The following is a 13,604-nucleotide window of genomic DNA, read 5'->3' on the forward strand; positions in this document are numbered from 1 at the left end:
TTTAATGCACTGTGCCATTTGCCACCATCCTGATGGACCTTTTTTTTGTGTCTGTGTGATTAATACATGTACTAATGCTAATAAAACACTTACGGAGTTTCCCAGATGTAGACGTAGCCCCTTAATCCTTCCCTGTTCTGCTGGGGATAATCATTTTTACAACATGAGATCACTTGCACCAGTGAAGTGCATTTTAACACCTTTTGCTGTTATCTGTATGAACTGATGATCCTAATAGAACCCCAGCAGTGCATTTAAACTAGGTTAATCAGGCTAAAAGACAGTTAACTAAGTTTCCCAAAGGGGACCTTCTTTACATTAAAAAAAACCAAAAACAACCTATTGGAATTGTTTATCACTAGAAATTTTGGTCAGTGAGAAAAGAGAGTAAGACTAGAAAAAAAATGGTGTTTTTGTCTTGTAGTGGACAGCACAGCACACGGTAAAAAAAAAGAGAGAAATATTTTCTGAACAAAGAACTCATGCCGGTCCCCCTCCTTTTTTTTTTGATCTTTAATCCCTTCTCTCCTAAGTAGAATGGCAAAGGAGCCCTTCTCTCTCTCTCTAATAAATAGCTAGCAAAAGAAGGCATTCAATGCTCCGTCCCTTTGATCAGCACAAAGCTGTCAGCTCCTGCCGCTTTTTTTTCTTCTAGCTCTTGTTCCTGGTTAAAAGTGGAAGTAATACCCCCTGAAAGAAATACCCTAGGTGTCCTGCAAATCATCAATCCTATTTTTTAGCTTGTTGTTTTTCAGTGGCCCACCCTCCTGGCCTGAGCAACCTCCTCACTAACACCCCTCTTCCTCTTTCCACCCTTTTTCCAGAATACCAGTTTCATTTGATACGCAATTCAATGTGCCAGTCTGACCTACTGGGACCTTGCTGTCTGAGACTCTACCACTGCGCAGACAGGGGAAACCTTCCTTCTAGCAATAAACATGTTTACTTCCATTCATTTTTCTTCCTGTAAAGGAATTAGGTTGTTTTTTTTCAGACACAGCAAAGAGATTTTTAGAAAACAGCTTTTAATAATTTATAATACAGCTCTAACTTTAAAAAAAGCAGAACATGAACAATAAATAAAAAAATTACAGGTTGTGCTTGACCGAGTGCCTGAGATCCCATTTTGCTCCAATCTTCAAGCTGCTGCATTTCAGCGACATCACTGGATCTCAGCAGTAAACAATCTGCAAATATTGCTGCCTTCAGACAGGTCACTCGGCGCATTTTAAAGCAGGCTCCTTGTTTACTGCTCTGATTACCTGCAATGTGCATTTCTGCTCCTCACAGTGTCAGGACCTGATACATAGCTTGCAACTATTATGCAAAGGAAATAATTCACAAAGGCAAACAATTACAAGCAAGTGTAAAATGAGAGAGTGGCTGGTGATGGGAGAGCAGGGCAGAGGTTTGGTGTCTGTGTGTGTCTATAAAGGGTTGGAGGGGGGAGGAATGGGGAGTAAGGAAAAGCAATTGTATAAATGAGCATTTTTACCAGACAGTGTCATAGTCTTGGTGACATGTAATGATGTTTAAATACCTTTGCCATTTTCCCCTGGTGATTGCTGCACTGGGTGCATTCTGTGGGCCTATAGAGATATGTTTTTCAAAAATCAGGATGGAGTGAATGCCGTTCCTTGTTCTGGCTGCAAAATGTCAAACTGCAGTGGAAAGAAATACAGCATTGCAGTGGTGGTGCACTGAGGCCCCCGGTAGGAAAGCAGGAGCTATTAAGTGGAAAATTCCTGCAGAGGACGTGTTTCCATTTCTAATGCGAAGAAAGAGGGTGTTGTTTGAGGCTGGCAGGTCTGTGGAAAATACAGAAAACACAGGGAAGATGAGAAAATGACCTCATTGAACTCTGAGAACTTAAGCAAACAAACAGCTTCGGCCAACATACCACATTCTTCTGCCCGAACAACAAATTGACCTATAAGTTATATAATCCCCCACAAGTCCCCGTGCGTCGTGTAAATGTGGGGAGGGAGAAGGGGGCTGTTCACTGCAGGGGCAGGGAGGACAAGCACTAAAACCTGCTGCAGTAGGAAAGACTCTTGGGGTGAGCTGCCTGTCCTCCCCACAGCACCACCTTCCACCCCAAATGGAGCGCTCACATGAGGTTCAGGTTTAATTGCGCTCTGAATACCAGCAGAATGATGGCACTAGTTGTTTGTTATAGTATGAACTATTTCAGTACAGCATAAATTTTCCATTTCAAAGGATCCTGAATGCCTTCAGGGAAAGGGACTAGGTTTTGTGAGCAGAGGGTGGCCTCTGTAAAAGTTGGTGGGGGGTTCATCTTAGGGATGGTAAAAACAGCATTCTTGGAACCTGAGGGGGGGGACTCTGGAAGCCTGTTTAGGGGCTGTGTTTTCCCCTATAGAGGCCCCCTGTAGTGCTGACTTGGACTGCCTGAGTTACCATTTTATATCAACTGAACAAATGCTAGTGTAAAAATGCAGGGGCTAACCAAAGGCCATGGTTCAGCTGGGGTTGTTGTTGTTCTGTTGTCGGTAGAAAAGGCAGATGTGTGCCAGCATCCCCTGCATCTGAATGTGCCGAAAGGTTTGATTTATTGTACGAATGCTGGCCTCGGTGTTTTTCCAATAACTAATTAATTGAACATAATAGAAAGTTATCAATAGGTCGAACAGCAGATAAACCATAATTCAGAGTTTATATTAGTATTTTTTACAAATCAGAAAGAACTTTTCTGTTAGTTAATAGTACATCTGCTGTGGAAACTTGTTCTCAGCTACCATGTAATTCCAACATACACTTTTAGTGGATAGACTCTTTTTTCCTTGTTTACATTATTAAAATCCTGTTGTCTCCCACTTGCAGTTGATTTTGAGCACAACCAGAACCTGTTTACCATCCAGCATTTTTCATGGACTCAGCCTCTCACAGATGAAGTTAGCTTTGAGCAGTCCTTGCAGCTTTAAAGTCTACATGGTGCTTTAAGGACAAGCATAAACAGATAAACGGTTTGATCTTGCATCTTTAAAGCATAATGCATAGGAATGTAGGAATGTGCAAGGTACAAATATTAGCAAGAAAGAAGAAGCAGCTGACACAAGATTCACAAACTACAGGTGCACATTCAAATTTCATGTAAGCTTCTTTTTAAGTCTAATGGTTTGATCCATTCTGTCATTAGGCACCACTAGCCATGAATGCACTGAGGGAGAATGCAGAAAACCCCAGCAGCTATCAGGAGCTGACGAGATTCAGCGCTCACGTTCCCTCACCAAAATGTTTTAGGGCAAGATAAAGTGAATTACAAGATAAGTGCAGAAGTTGAGTTTGCATCCCAAACTCAATCCAAAAATGCAACTCTTGCCTCTTGCAGGCTTTGAAAAATGCAAATAGCCGTTGACATCTCCCTGCATGTGGAGAAGGTAAAAAATGACAGAATTACATACTACCAAAAAATCTGTACATACAAGAATTTCAGCATTTTTTTGTAGATATTATAAGTTGTTTGAAGAAAGACCTAGAAAGCTGGCTGAAGATGGGGGCATGTAGCTATATCAAATTAAATTCTCACACAGCTGTTACATATTGATTTTCAAGGCTCCAGTTGCCACTTATTTCAGGTATGGAGGAGATAGTGTTGTGGTAATATGAAAAGGAAATAATTCTGATCTGTGCAGCTCTGATCTGGAAACCAATTTGCCCAGAATCCAGCACTGTTTCAGTTTAACCCTAAATGCCTGCACTTCTGCAGCACAAAGGTCAAAAGACATTCAGGAACTCCACAGTGTTGTGTTATTCCCTTTCTGGAAATGTTTAACCAGGACAAACTATAGTGCAGCATTTCTGCATGGTGCCATGGATTCTGTTTCTCTTTTCCTTGTGCTGTGTAACTAAGGGGCACTGTAAGGGGTGCATAACTTACAGACTAGAACAGCTTTCTCCTCCACACTCTGACAGGAAATAAAAAATAAAAAAAATCAAGAGAAAAACAAACTTTGTGAATGACAAAAAGAAGCACTGCCAAAACAAAAGTTTCCCGCACCTAATAAAATGAAAAAGTCAGATTTTTGCTCATCCTCACCTTGTGTTTGCAGATGGCAAAGGAAGGAGAGGTAAGGAGTGCCCCATCATTAGGGCTCCGGAGTTTAGCACCCATTGCAGGATTAACTCTTTTGAGGCATGCAGGGCTTTGGTTACACTGCTTTTTATAGGGTTTTTAATAGGTTCTTTGTCTTTTACATAGTGGATACAGCTCATATCGTAGCTTCTGTTTTTCATTCAGTTTACAAGACCTGAGAATACCTAAAGAGACTTCTAAGAGACTATTTTAAATAAAAACATAGGGGTACCTGGGTGATGAAGTACAAACCTGAGCCAACAAGATTGTAGGCACACCACATTCAGCTCCTGCCAATGCACCTCAGTGCTGCCCTACATAAAACTTTCAGAACTGTCCAGAAATGCTTGGTCAAACTAACTTGTGCAGGAATTTCAGAAAGCACAAAAACAGATTGTAAAATAAACAAAAAAATTTATGATAGAGTTTTCCTTCTTTGCATCACAATATCAAAAGTCACAGAGTAAAAGACACAGAAATCACTTATCAAGCTTTGGCTTTTATTTCTTTGTTCTCTTATTTTAAATGATAAGGTTTCATCACAGCTGGCAAATGTGTGGTGTCAGCATTCCCAAGATTTAGCACTGTCCACTCATTCTGATCCTAGTGGAAATAGGACACTCGGTCTCTGAGCACTGATGGAAGCATTGACTCCCCAGGATTCTACTATCACTGTGGCTGGTTTCTTAACTTTTATAAATCTTTATACACCTTGTAAGAAGTTTTGAAATCAACTAGTACAAGACCTGACTTACTTTCTCAGTGTTTTTCAGTTCAGGTGACTTCCAGTGTGGACAACTGGAGGAGGACCCCATAACATAGCCTAATCTCACTGTTTTATCTGGATGCAGAAAGAAAGGTCTCTTGGCTTATAGATCAATGGCTTCATACTGAGAAAAGAACATCAACAAAAAAAGGAAACACCACAACAGGATGTGTACACATGATTTTTGTGGATAAAAAGTGTGTAATCTGCCCCAACACTGACCAGCTGGAGACCTTCCTATGTCTCAGGATGTCTCCACCTGAAGATGTGGGCCCTGCTTAGGAAGCAATAAGAATTATAAGGTGTTCAGAAAATGTGCCTTGGGAAAGCACTGAGCTTTTGCACTTGGGAGGCAGCTGCAAGGAGAAGGTAATCTGTGTTTTCCACATCTACTGCAACTAGACTTGGTTCAAAGAACATTAAGACAGAATTACTTGGACCATATTAAAAACCTTATGTTGAGTGATAGGAGGGGGTACAAGCACAGAAGTGAAAACATTCCTCTGGTTGCAAATCCTCCCACATACCAGAAGAAATACATCAGTCAAAGTGTGGGTCAGTCTATACTTGGAAAAATGTTTGAATTAACAAGAGATGGAGTGCTGCTCAGCTAGTTTTGACTCAACTGAGTGCTGCCAGCCACCCAGGAAAAAAACATGGTGGTAGAATAGGCCAAACATTTGGGAGTCCAGTGGAAAGCTTTGGAAGGGTTGTTCCCAGCTTCTTGAAATATCTATGGCACAGTTGACTTCTACAGATACATTTAGGTATTTTTGTTACAGCAATTATCTGTCAATAAAGAGTGCCTGATTAGACTTTCTGCAGACTGATTTGCTGCATTGCAAGAGCCCAACCTTTACATGGAAACAAGGCTAAAATTCGCTTCCTCTGTTGAAATAGTCATTTTCAACAAAGGTTCCTACCGCTTTACACCAGTGAAGCAACTTAAATGGCATGTGGGACAAAACAATACTAATAGTGAAGATCTGAGGGAAGATTCAATCAGTGTCATGATCTCTCTTACCAAGGTCTTAAAAAGATCTCCTTGGAGATCATTAATTTCTATAATATAATTCTATATGCATTACTAAAAGGAATCCACAGGCTTCAGGGAGAAGCAAAAAGGGAGGCTTTTAATATACTCCCTTTTCTGCTTTTGGTTGTAATTCTCCTAAGTGATGATTATGATGCTAAAGTCATTCTGTCCAGCATGGTGGGAATGTTACCCAGTATCACTACAAGTATTTAGTCTGATCAGCCCCATAAACACCCCCCCACCACACAGAAACTAATTGTGAGGATTAGGGCACACCAAGACACTCAAGCTCCACTCCTGTAGGTTTGGGGAGAAACAACACATTTAAACATTCCAGCTACAGTTCCCTTGGCAACGTACATAACAACAACTCAGTAACACTATGGGTTTCTGTTTTCTTAACCCTTCAGGACATTGACTGAATGAATACTTCCTTGAGGAAACTGTTCAGTCAACCAGATATACTCAAACACACTTAAATCCAGCAGGCCTTTTCTCTTTAAAGAAACAACAGCTGTTGAATTCCGTGTCAAACTGATCTCCTCCCCTAGCATTAAAGGGTTTAATTCAAACACACACATATACCATTAGCAAATCCTCCATGGAAGTCTGTATGAAAAAAAGACAGTAAAAACCAGTCCCCAAATGTCAATGTTTCATATCATTATGAAGTTGCCATGAATCAGACGACACAGAGAACAATATTTTATAAAGCACATAAGTACTCTTAAGAAACAAAACAAAATTAGCATTCGTGTAGATTATAAAACACAATATTGTTCCTGACAGTAATAGGAATAATAATGTCTACAACAACTTCATAATGATTTCTCTGGGAATTTAAAATACTTTGTAAATATTAACTAATATTATCAAATAAGAAGATTTACACCATCTTTGTGAAATACATGAGATATGCCCCTGAATTTGTTCCCTGGCCCAATGAACTGGAGCTTTTGTGATGTTAAACACATCTGTTCCTTAGCAGAGACCATTCCTGTTGTGCAAAGATTTGGAAGAGGAACCACCAGCTGAATACTTGCACAAGGTCACCAGAACTCACCTGTCCTCACAGAGATCTGCTGTAGGCTTTGGGCTGTTATTAGTATACAGAATTAATGAACATGCTTGCAAGGCCTCAGTTAATAGCTGCAACTCTTACAGTACTCTGCAGATTTATTTAAGAGACTTGTCTCTGCACTATTGTTTTCCTCAGAAGTTTATATTTATAAAAGCATGAAAACCTTTACCCTGGAGACCTTTGCCCCAGACTGAGAGCAACAAATGATGTGCACCAATTGTCTGAAAAGAACTTACCTTTCTTTCTCAGTACACAAGAAGTGACCTGACCTAGCTTTTTAGGAGAGCAAGAAAAATCATCAGTACCTATATTAAAATTAAAAATTAAAATTATAGCTATTCCTTAACTAGTAGTGCACCCTTACTTAGACAGAGAGATTGAAACTACAAAAGTAAATCAGGGATCAAGCATATGTTAGTACAGCCCAAACCAATCACAGTTCATAACCCAGCTTTTTCACCCTTTCTGTGAGCTTTAATTTTTGTTATTTTCAAAAGGAGCCAGTGTAATCTTCCCTTAGATCTGTCCTGTGATGATGAGGCACCTTGTCACATTTGTAGCTTCAAGCAGACAGAAGAAAGAGTTAAGTACACCTGCAAAACAAAGGCTCTTTAGCCTTAAACATCTAAGGTTCCATTGTTCCAGCACTGCTTTCCATGGAGAGTGCTTACCTTCTCTGCAGCAGCTCCTGTGTAAATCTCTGGGAAGCAGAGACCTCCCTCCTCACCACACCCCCACCCCAGCCTTAGCTCACAACCCTTTGTTAAAAATTATGCAGCATCCTCACTAACAAACACGTGGTTGCCAGGGCATCCTTGTTCCCCAGCCAACTACTATACTAAGGCTTTACTGGCAGCCATCCAGCTGTGCCTCATTTAGGAACCTCTGCAGCAGTAAGGGATGTGTTTTTCCCGTTTACAGGAGAAATAAGTCAGTTTGTTGATTGTCTCACAAAGACCTTAATCGTTTGGGGAAGCAGTAATTCTTCACAGCAGACTGTGAGACAGAACATTTCTCCATATTCTCTACAAACCAGAATTTAAATCTTACTGCAGAGAGCAGGGATTTTGCACAAGCCCAGCTAGAGTAGATCCCAGACAGGCTGGTGTGGCACTGTGAGCAGCACAGCCCAGTGCAGAGCTTTGCACAGCTGGGCTGGTAGCTCTTAGCACAGGTTGTGCAGTGTAGTGCTGGTGTTTTGCCTGGTAGCAAAGGGGGAGTATTAGCAGCTACAAACCCCATTTCACTAAAGATTTTACAGCATCACAGCCACATCAATCCCAGCCAATCTTGCTTTCAATGTCAAGTTTTCTCAGGCCAACTGCATTAAAGAGCGAAGGATGGCACTGGATAGCTATGGAAGGGCCTCGCTTGCCATTTCATTTAGTGCAGGTGACACCCAAAGATGCAGCAGTGCTATGGCTGGTTCCAGGCTGGACTTCTGCCTGCTGAGCAGCCTGAACGGGCATTGGTGACAGAAGCTGATGGCAGGGGACATGGTGCCAGCAGCATGGGCATGGGCTGCTGCCATGGTGTGAGCTCCTGTCCTGAGAGCAATGCCCAGGGTGAATGAAAAGCCAGAGGGACAGCTGCACCAAGGGGATTGACAGAGTTTTGTTGCTCATGCCATTATTCTTCTGTCCTTAATGCCTCCAGGCCACTGCTCTTTCTCATTCCTAGAACAGTGAATGAGCTGCATTTGTGCCCTTAGACTGCCTCATGGTACCTTTACAGTAGCATTCATGCAGTAAGTGCTGGATGAAGAGAGAGGAGCATCCAGATGGAGATGGGATGTTTTGGATTACATATTCCTGCTATCCCTAAAGGAGAACAAAGTTCCACACACTAAGCAAAGGAAAGCTCAGACCAAAAAAACCCAACAGGAGGTGGATACCATCATCACTGCAGCTGTCACTCATAACTGGTGCTTACATACCAGACCTTTTATCCCAGAATTAATTAAACCTAAACTACATGAACTCTGGAACAGGCAAGTTGAAAGGGCAATGAAAGTTTTTGTTTTCAAGCTCTGTATTTTGAAAAGGCAAAACCAGATCCCTGTGCTTAAGACCATGAGAGCTTCACAAATTCAACTTTTGGAGGTCTCTTTACAACACTGGGCAATTTGTTTTAATAGTAACTATACCATTATGCTAATTTGGGCAGCAGTTTACAGTCAAATCCTGGCACCCATTTTATCCATACTCCTTACGTGTCAGTTTACATTCTGGCTTTAGCCCGGAAGAAGCCAACAGGGAAAGTCAAGACAAATTAAACACTGGGTTATATGTAAGGTTTCTCCCTGCAGGATGGATAAACCTCATTGAAATCACTGTTCTGAGACTGCAGGCACAGCTATTGAGGACAGCCCAGATACAAGCCAGGTCTTGTTTCCAAAGCATAGAGCAGATTAAAAGGTTTGATTGCAGTTCTAGTTAGCAAAACTTTAACATAGCTTGTCACAGAGGAACTAAGAATGATATGAAATAATAGTACAAGAGTAGAAAATTTTGCACTCTAAGGCTGCCTTAGCTATTGCTTCTGTGTGCTGTGTAATAGAAGTGGCTGATGCCAAGGACACATACCCATCTCATTAATGGGCTAAGTTTGCACATTGTCAATGCTCTACATCTTATACATCTATAAAAATATATACACATATAAAAACACATAAGGAATTACATATGTGTAGCGCTCCTGGTTGATAGTGACTGAACTATTTACGCTCTAGTATTGTAGGGGGAAAGAACATTGTGTTTGCAATTCATTATGTCCCCAAAGAAGTAGTAAACACTGTATCCATGCTATGAAGTAAATATGTAAAAGGTCAGAAAAACAGTGTAATTGCAAAAGAAGAGATGGCAGATGAAACACAGACCTGCATCAAGCATTAACCTGGTACCACCCAAGAAGGTCTGGGCATCAGTATTCAGCCCTCAGGACTGCACCTATAGTTTTAGCATTTCAGACCTTTTAAGAAGGCAAGAATTTATCTTTTGTTCACTGTGTGAAAGGGGAGTGTGTAGCTCCTTACACAGTCCCACAGGACATACAGAATGCAGTGGCTGTTCTATACAACCTTTCACTGGAAAAATGTGCAGGCAGCAAAAGTATTTGCGATACTAATTAAAGATTAGAAAATACTCATTTAGGAAAATGTCCCTTGGCAGGGTATTTCAAAATAAACTAAACATATTCCACTCCAAATTGACGGAAAGGGCTGTATTCCTCAATTTAGTTAGAGAAAAAGGATTAAAAATGCACCCCAGTTGGGATGAAATGGGTTATAAAAATGAGACATAAAGCACCACTCTAGATCAGTGCTGACAAGAACACAACCTAAAGAATCGTCCTTTAGTCCAAAGACTGAAAAATAACTGCAAAAAAGGTTCATTTAACATAATAATCTAATTTAAAAATTAGCATTCATCTTCCTAAAATACAGCATTGAGAAAAAGTCACTCTTTTTGTCACAATTAGAAAAGAAAAGAAATTAAGATTTAATAACTAATATTATGGTTCAGTGGAATGCAATACATAGTTGCAGTACAGATTTTGCCACAAGACAGACTTTTAAAATTGAGTCAATATTTTGAGACCATATTGCACCCAAGCCTGAAACTTGGAACATTTTGACTAATTTCATTTTGCATGGGTCTTATCAGAGTAGCAAAAAACATCAAAGGTAAATTAATATCTGGAAATTCCAGTGTAACATACAGTTTTGCTGATGAAAAGCCATGCACACAACATGAACTGGTATTAATAAGTGTACAAAAGAATGTATTATCCCTTGCAGTATATATGTATAAATGTTGGCTATACCTCTGGGTTTTTTGGAAGTAGTGTTGTCATGGTTACCATTCAGCTGTCTTTATGTTTTAATATGCCTTGTTTTGTAAGGTTGAGGTTCAATTCAAGTTCATGTGAAGCAAATCAACTGAAGTTTTCAGACGTGGTCTCTACTTAATGTGCCTCGTTTTCTGAGAGGCCAACTTGCAATACTTTTGGCATGACTTTAAGAGATGTCAAGCACCCTCAGAGGCAGCAGAAGCCAATGCTCTGTATGAAGTGACTGAGTCATGAATAATCTGCTAAACTGCACAATCCGTGACAGTCTTCTTTTACAAGGCTATAAACCTGCTTCAGGTAGTATAGGGAATGCTTCTGTGCTCCTACAGGCCATACCTACCACTGTTAGACACTAAATGAACAGCATGTCATTCTCTCAGCAGCCTTTATTTATTTGTCTGAAGCTACAGGAATGCTTGACTGCAATGTAATGAATGTAATATAAAACATAAGCTCAATTCCTATGTGTAACATCAATATTCCAATACCTTTGGTCCATTGAAACAGAAAACTCCATGTCCCCTTTCTCTTCGCAAATTTCCTCATGTTCAACTGTTGGGGGTGAGTGGGTGTAATATTCAATTTGCCTTTGGTAGTTTTTTAAAAAACTGGGGTTTCAGCTCCAGCTGAGAGATTCAGCAATAAAGTAAAAAAATTTAAAAAAAAATTAAACCCCTCCACCGCCCAAAAAAAACCCCGAAATAAACAAACAAAAAACCCCCCAAAACACCTCCTGTCCAGGGTAATTGAGCATTAATTAGCTCTGTGTGGGGTTTTGTTGTCTTCTGCACATAATCCCAAAGAGGCAAACTGACAGGTAAATGTCCTTTTTGCTTTTCTATGGAAACAGAAGAACCTACTCTTCAAAGTAGCCTTTTTACCGTATTAGTCTTAAGAAAAAGGCCATCTTTTCACAGCCTCCAGCAAGCCACCTGGGTCTGCAGAAGACTCCAGAAATGGCTCTTACCTTGCTTTCCCTTTTCTCTATTTGCCTTTAGCTGAGCAACCTGGCAAGGACATGTTGATCATTTCTGTGTTGCAGTGCACAAAGCAGGAGCCTGCTCACAGGTAGCTTTGTGGCAACACTCCAATACAGTTGACTTGCCTACGAGCATATTACACCCAATTTAAAACTAATTTAAATATTGTCTACTTCTCTTGTTGGGGTATAAAATTGGGAAAGAAGGGGTAGGGGAGAAAGAAAGCTCTAGAGCAGTGACTCTGTGTTCTAGGTTCATCTCATACATACATAGTCTTTCAGCATTTTTAGATTTTGATTCCTGTTCTCTCAAGAGTGGCCACAGGCAAGCTAGCTGCACACACCACATTCCCAGTGGCAGGTCTTCCTCTGTCTTGAGCACTCATACTCTCCTAGGACTCCTCAAAGACTGGTTTCTTTTGCTCTTGATTGCTTAGCTGTTGGTGTCCTTGCTTTGCTTTGTTTCCTTGGGGACATCCCTCTGCAGTGGGGTGCAGGAGCTTCTCTTTTCAGATTGTCTCTATGCATCCACACATCTCACAAGTGCATAGGATGCAGTTGTTAAAAAAACCCTGCCCTTTCCAAGAGCTCCAGAAGATTTCTGAGGCACCAATTCAGCCAAAAAATGGGGAGTGGTGGAGTCACCATCTCTGGATGTGTTTAAAAACAGACAAGATGTGGCACTCAGTGCCATGGTCTAGTTGAGGTGTTAGGGCTGGGTTGGACTCAGTGATCATGAAGGTCTCTTCCAACCTAGTGATTCTGTGTGTTCTGTAAAAGAAAGTTCAAAGTGTAGGGCACAAAATTCAGCATAAACCACAAAGAGATTTGTGTCTGCATTTGTGTTGTATGAATCTGTGCACGGTCCCCACACACCTGTGTGTACACAGACATTTGGGTGTGTAGAGTCGCATGTGATGGCAATGTCACAGAGGGTCATAATGAATGTTACCATGGGCTGTAGAAAACACACTCCTCCCCCCCATCACTTGTGTTTACTCCATTTATACTTTTTTCATTCTTCTAGGTTTCAGGGTCCTCTTCAGACAAATAACTAGTTGATATGTCATTGTAGATGTGCATTTTTTTATTAGATTTTTATTTTTTTTATTAGAAATAATCAAATTCTTTTTTTTTTATCAGACTTCTCAACCTTATTTCATTATTTGATTTCACAGTGTGAAATCTTTCTGGCTTTTCACCTGTTCTGATACTAAATGGGCCAGTAAATGATAAGATTTATCTCCTAAACCCTACAGTTAAGTATCATCAGAGAGCTGAAGATGAGTTGTAAGTAAATTGGATTGAAGGAGGCCTCCTTGGCCCCTGTTTTCAATTCCAGCTTATGTTCAGATGAGTAGAAAATGTTTGCTGCTAACCTCAGTGCAGAGCTTCCAGTTCATTGCACAAGAGATCCACTTCCATACACTTGATGATGATGTTGTCTGTGATCTGTGGGAGGAGGAAGAGAGCTCTGAGGAGCACCTATTTATTGAGCTGTGGGCTCTGGGGCCCAGAGCTGTGCAAAACAACATTTGAAATGCCACTTTCTAGGTCACAGCAGGAGATGGTAGTGATAACATCTCTAAGCAGGCTGGCTTTGAAGAGCAAGTGTCACCTGCTTTGCACTGTGCTAAACACTGATCAAGGGCTGGCACTGCAGGGTCAACCTTCTCCTCCAGTGAGTAAGTTCAGGTCTTGATGTGTGAGAATGTTTTTATCACAAGCTCCAGATTTTTAACAGGCTATTAGCAAAGCACCAGCAGGGGGACTGAAAAATGAAAACTACTTTTT

General features: G+C 40.7%; 1 long non-coding RNA gene across 2 annotated transcripts in view; it reads right to left on the bottom strand.

Annotated features, from left to right (window-relative positions):
- Positions 1-1,019: 1,019 nt before the first annotated feature.
- Positions 1,020-13,604, bottom strand: part of LOC131581583 (uncharacterized) — a 53,434-nt gene continuing 40,849 nt past the window's right edge. For both annotated transcript variants that reach the window (XR_009278118.1, XR_009278119.1), the window contains one exon: positions 1,020-1,808. This is a non-coding gene — a long non-coding RNA (uncharacterized LOC131581583). The remainder of the gene's footprint in view (positions 1,809-13,604) is intronic.

This window comes from Poecile atricapillus, chromosome 8 (assembly GCF_030490865.1).
Source record: "Poecile atricapillus isolate bPoeAtr1 chromosome 8, bPoeAtr1.hap1, whole genome shotgun sequence".
NCBI lineage: Eukaryota > Metazoa > Chordata > Aves > Passeriformes > Paridae > Poecile > Poecile atricapillus.